We start from the raw sequence: 6324 nt of genomic DNA on the forward strand, positions 1-6324 counted from the left end.
AACATTTTTTATGCAGGTAGAGAGCTGGGATTCTATATAGTAAATACAAAGCACTGGGTTTGATTCCTATCACCAGAAAACAAAATAAAAAGCAGTAGAAGCTGGGTATGATAGAGCAGGCCTGTCATCACCAAATTCAGAGTGCAGAGGCAGGAGGATCAGGAGTTCAAGGCCAGCTTCAGGTACATAGTGAATTCCAGATTAGCATGTGCTACAAGATACCTTGTCTCAAAAAAATAAAACAAAACAACTAAAAATTAAAAAAAAAAAAAAAAACCCAGGCTGGAGAGATAGGCCAGAAGTTAAGAGCACTGATTACTCTTGGAGAGGACCTGGGTTCGAATCCCAGAAACCACATGGCAACTAACAACTGTCTGTAACTCTAGTTCCTGGGGGTCTGATGCCCTCTTCTGATCTCTGTTGGCATTACACGACATGGGTGCACTTACGCACATGCAGGCAATCTGCATTCACTTACTAAATATTTCCAAATAGAAGAAGAGAAACTAAGTTACACTAAATTCTTTAAGAGTTTGAGTACATAAGAGAGTCATGAATCAATTGGGCAGCTCCAGAATGCAAGCTGTTTGAGGCTCCACCATAGGGAAACAAGACAAAGACTTTTACTGAGACAGGGAACAAGGCAAAGGAACTATCTGATGGCTTTAAATGAAGCAGTAGTCTTATTCAATGATCCCAATGGAAAGTCCTCAGGTAGAGGTCAGCTAGTGGTGAAGCTTAAGTTTTTTCTTTGAAAATGACAGTTTCCACTGAGTTAAGTTTTGGTTTGCTGACATGGGAACCCATAGCAATGGAACCTCCTCAGGCAATGATTTCCCAATTATTTTAATACAGGAAGCTGTGTTTTTTCTCTCTTTCTTTCCTTTGACCACCACGAAGCTCAGAACTTACTCTGTGGGCTACCTTTAGTAATTGTACTAAAAAATAGAAAATAATGTACAATTTTTCACAGAACACATTTCAGTGTGACTCATCCTTATCTTGCTATTTAAGCTTCATATTTTCATGACCCTGATTTATCGTTGTTATTATATCATATATGGTTTATAAGCTACCTCAAATACTTTTGGGACAAGATAGAGTTCAAATTTAAAATTATAAGCAGTGTAGATAAAATGGCTACTAGAAAGAAAACTAGATAATAAGATAGGAAGAAAACAATATCCACTGATCCCTCAGATCATCCTAAGATTTAAGACTTTTTAAAAGAAATATAAATCATGGTCTTGGCCTTCAACAGTTTATAATCAACCTTATAAGAAAAAAATTCAGTTGAAAAGAACATTAAGTAGTAAAATACAATATAATCAGTGATAAATTGTAAAATCACTGTTTAAATCCATTAGCATGGATTAAAGTAATAATTTTAAGTACTGTCATTAAGCCTTTCCTAGGTACCAAGAACTATGGCAACTCAAATCCTCAAAAAAATGTTACCATGATTTTCTCTACCAATGAGTAAATTGATATAGCAGATAAGTAACTTGCACAAGGTCATAGCTTTTCAAAGTGATGATCTTGCCAAAGGTGTTCTACAGGAGCACTATAGTACACTATAGCCTGTGCTCTTGAGGAATTAAGATTTTGGCTAATCCCAGAATCACAAATTGAAAGGAAGCCATAGGACAATAAAACCAATGGGGGAACAGGCTGAAATGGCCTAGAGAGAACAAGTAGAGAGCCTGCCTAGAGAGCAGACTGAAGACTACAGGAGAATCTGGGGAGCAGGGAGCAAGCCATTGACAAATAGCTTTAAAACTTAAAAGAAATCCCATGGAAACAGTGAGCAATAGCAAACCATTACAGGTTCTAGAACCCCAAAAGGATGATGAAAAGCTCTTCTTGGAAAGATATTACACCAAATGAAAAAAATCTAACTTCAAAGCAGAACTATTAGTAATTACTCTTCTTGGCTCCTATAGACCACTGGGAGCTCGATACACCAGGCCTAAAAGGGTCTTTGCTTCTACATAGTTTTTATCACTCTCTTCCCAAGCAGGATGCTTTCAGAGAGCACATATCCATTCCCGTATTCTCTAGTTGTTTTATACCTAGTCTGCTTGGCCCCCCAAAGATATTTGTTTTCAGCTTACCATCACCAAACAATCTCTACAGCTCTTGGTTTCTGTTATGGATGCTGGTTATGATTCAAACACAACCCCTAAAGTCCAAAATAAATCTTGAAGCTTCAAAGATATTAATATTCAAATAAAGCCCAGTCTGAAGGAATCTACTTGCATAAGTTTTACTTGTTTTTCCTAAAGGGATGCTTACATTTCTCAGAAATGGATTGAACATTAAGAATGGCTATCAAGACATAGTTTGTGCTAGCTGGGCATAGTAGTACACGCCTATAAGCCTAACACTCTGGAGGCTGAGGAAAGGGAATAGTGAGTTCTGCATCAGACTGGTAAGACCCTATCTAAAAAAGGGGGAGAGGGGCTGAAGATGTAGCTCAGTTGGTAGAGTGCTTGCCTAGCATGTTCAAAGCCCTGGGTTCAATCTCCAGCACATCAACTGGGTGTAGTTGTACACACTATAATCCTAACACTTGGGAAAGAGAGACAGGAGGATCAGAAACTGAAAGTCAGACCTAGCTACACAGGGAACTCAAGCCAACCTAGGCTAGAAATCCTGGAGGGGTGGGAGAAGACAGAATTTGTTTGAAAGCATTATGTCTGACTTAGTTGCCTCATCATGTAGCAAGGTCTGTTCATTTATCTTAATCTTGTAATAGTCCATACTTAAATCAATCAAGCTTAGAACTATTTCAACTAGTTTCCTCAATTAAAAACTTAAAATATAAGAAACAATTTTGTTTATGTTCATTGAAATACAGTGCAGGCTGGCCTCAAGTTTAAGATTGTACAGCCTCTACCTATCAAGTCCCTGGATTATAAGTATAGACCATCCAGTTCAAGTATGTTTTTAAAACTCTGTACTTTGGAAAACATTGATTTTCTCAATACTCATGTTTTACTTTTTGGCTATGGTTTTCATTTTGTGTAACCTTTCCCTGCTGTCAACATTTGACCCTTGGAAGCAATGAGTAACTTTTTGGGATCCCAAAATAGGTGAGTACTATATAGGGCCTATGTTCTCTAATCCTAACAACAATAAATTAGGTTTTTGCCATTAGCGTGGAAGCCACTGTCAAATTATAGTAATGATTCTACGATTCAAAGTATGTTTTTTTAAAAACCAGTAAGCCTTTGGCAAAGAATTATTGAACCCAGAAGGGGCAAGCTAAATGGTAAAATACAATCAAACCATTGGGAAAATGAGTACAAACGCTGAAGAAAAAAATGATGGCCCTTGTAACCTGTGGTGGTGTCAGGAGCCTTAGCTACTTCAAAGAAGCTGAGGCAGGAGGCTAGCTGTGAGAGAATGCCTGTGTTGCCCAAAGCCAGCATTATCAGTCACTTCCCTCCCTCGCAAGAGGACTGTTTGTTGAGACAGCCTATCTCCTTGAGCAAAGGGTCCCAAGAAGTGATCATAAACCCTCTGTCACTCAAGATAAACCAGAGCAAACCCTACCAGGAAGAAGAGGGCCATTAGCAGCCATAAACATCTCAAGAGTGTCCCTGATCTGCAGACAGTCTGCCAGCCACAGCTATATCCTATAAAGGCCTGAACAGGCCCCTCCCCAGGGCAGCAGTGGATTCCAACATTCGGGAAGGCTGCTGTCTGCTGTCCCTCCCTGAGGACAGCCTTGTCTGCAAGCTTAAGACCCAGATGTTCAAGACCAGCCTGGACAACCATATGACAGCCCCAAATCAAAACTCCAGGTGTGTGCACACCTGTAATCCAGGCTCTTGGGAGGTTGAGGCAGGATTGCTCATAATGTGCAGCTAACCTGGGCAACACAGGACCAGACCAGTCAGTGATTACATGGCAAGACACTCTCAAAACAAACAAAACCACAATCTTTTGTAGGTTTTGTTCCTCAGTTGAAGAATTTGCATCTGGTCAATAACATGTAACTGTAGAAATTAACCATTATGTCAAAATATAGCCCCTAGATACCTAAATTACCAAGTGCACCTGTTAAATAGGGCCCCATGTTGATTTTAAAAGAACATGTGGCCACCTTTTGTCTCACTACCAAGATTTTCATAATATTTCTACGACTCAAACCACGTTCTTTAAAAACCAGTTAACTATTCCCTAGCACCTTCCCCCACTTTGTGATTTTGCACATTATGGGGCGTGTTGGCTACAAACAGCATGTTATTCCTCCAGGCTTAAGTCAGAAACCCCGACTGCAGTCACTTAGCCTTTGTTTCAACGTCACGTGGGCAGAGGCTGGCTTTCCAGGGAACCTTCCTAGCACATCCCGACACAAGGAGCTGATCCGGGGAGAGGCCTCGGCCCTCAAGAAGCGGCGGCACGGTCCCTGCCCAGACCAGGCCTGCCTTGGAGGCCTCGCCGCTTCCCCCGCCGCCCACGCCTCCCACCTCCGGGAGGAGGGAGAGTTAGGCGCGGGCCGCAGAGGCGGAGCCGCCGCGGTGGTGTGGGACTACTCACCCGGCTCCGCTCCGCCAGACCAGCAGCCGGAGGCGGACCGGGCGGGGCGGGGCGAGGGTGGGGAGTGCGGCGGAGGCGGACAGGCCCAGAGGCCCCGCGGCCCTGGGGAAAGAAGGCGGGTCTAGAGGACCACGAAAGCCCTCCCGCCCGTAGCGAAGGCGAGCAGGCGCAGTGGGGCCGCCAGACGCCGCGGGTGACGTCGCAGCTCGGGTCTGGGCGGGCCCTGGCGGGCAGTCAGGGAGAGGGGGGTGGCCAGACCGCTGCCACCTGTGCTCCTGTGGCTTCCCCCTGTGCTCCTGTGGCTTCCCCCTGTGCCCGGCTTTCCCGGAAGCTAACCCTGAGGGTGCCCAGCACCGGTGACCCAGAGACTCCCTGGGGAGAAGCAGGCGGGAAGAGGGGACTTGCACACTCAGCGCCAGCAAATTGTCTAATAGCCTGAATATAGAGGAATGACCAGTGAAGAAAGTAGAGAAAGAGCAAAGATGCAGGGCCACAGGCATCCCCCTAGGAGGTCTGAGTGCCCCACCTATTACATACACCCCAGAAAGTTAGGAAAGCTCCCGCACGGTGAAACACGAGCCTGGTTATCATGGCCTACTTAAAACTGAAGGCTGGGGTAAGAAGGAATTCAAGTACCGACAGCTACCATTTGTAGCACATATGTCAGCAAATAACAATCAGCAAAATTAGTTTTAAAATTCATTTTAAAAATAATACTGTAAAAGGAACTCCAAACTAAAAATTTTTAGTAACTATGAGCTAATTGTTAGCTACTAATTTAAATTATTCATTTGACTTGGGTTAGCCAGGAGCTCCAGATTCTCCTACTTCCACTTCCTGAATGTTGGGATTACAGCCCTGCAACATTTTACTCTGCTTCTATTTGACTTTTTTTGAAATACAAGAGGTTACTTTGACAATGGGGCATGGTAGCTCAACTTGCAACCCCAGCACCCAGTAATCGCGGGAGTTGGGAAGCAAGCTTGAAAGAACAAAGCTTTCACATACAAAAGGAGAATGTGTTATTTTACCTTACTATTGTACTTAAAATGTTATACTTTTCATGTACCAATTATGTTAATTTAAACGACTCTTAGGCCAGTTTTAAATTTTATGATTCACCTACCCAAAACAGAGAAACATGGAAGTAATTCAGGTCACCTCCATATACTTCCCTCAATGATTCTGGCTTGTATATGTGTTTACCATACAGCACTTATAAAGTTCCTGAGGACATTGGTTCTTAATCATAGAATTCCTAGATTCATGAAAGACTCACCAGTACTTCTTGAATAAAACAATGAAGTAATCACAAAAAGAGAGGATTAAAGCTCAAATTTATTGAACACTACTACTACTCATAGGCTTTGGTTTGTCTCATATTTTGAATGTCACTCTTCTTTCTGATTTCTTGTGTGTTTGTTTTTTAAAACAACCTTCCTATATACGTCTTATGGACTCATTGTATAGCGAAGACTGGTCTTGAACTGGTGGCAGTCCTCCTGCCTCAGGCTTCTGACTGCTGATATTACAGGCATGACCCACCACACCTGGCTGAATGTCCATGTTTAACACAGGGCCTCCTAGAAGTTGAAACTTTGTCCTTTTTTATTTTGATCTTTGTTTTGGTTTCTCAGGGCTTATTCAAAATGAAAGAAAAATGGGGTTATACATTACATTAGAAGGCATTTCCAGGGCTGGAGATGCACCTTATGTACAGAGTACCTGACTGGTATGTGTGAGACCCTGAATTCCATCCCCTGTACCACACACACA

At 42.7% G+C, this 6324-nt stretch overlaps 1 protein-coding gene across 4 annotated transcripts in view; it reads right to left on the reverse strand.

The window, feature by feature from the left end:
• Positions 1-4657, reverse strand: part of Atg10 (autophagy related 10) — a 369433-nt gene extending 364776 nt beyond the window's left edge. The window contains exon 1 of one of the 4 annotated variants that reach the window (XM_008853299.3): positions 4549-4657. The gene's annotated coding sequence lies outside the window, so the exon portion shown is untranslated. Of the gene's footprint in view, positions 1-3821; positions 3845-4293; positions 4338-4548 lie in introns of those variants that run through there. The other 3 variants (XM_029556227.1, XM_017803245.2, XM_017803244.2) reach the window with 3 other exon arrangements.
• Positions 4658-6324: the final 1667 nt, after the last annotated feature.

This window comes from Nannospalax galili, unplaced genomic scaffold, assembly GCF_000622305.1.
Source record: "Nannospalax galili isolate Female #2095 unplaced genomic scaffold, S.galili_v1.0 scaffold45, whole genome shotgun sequence".
Lineage (NCBI taxonomy): Eukaryota > Metazoa > Chordata > Mammalia > Rodentia > Spalacidae > Nannospalax > Nannospalax galili.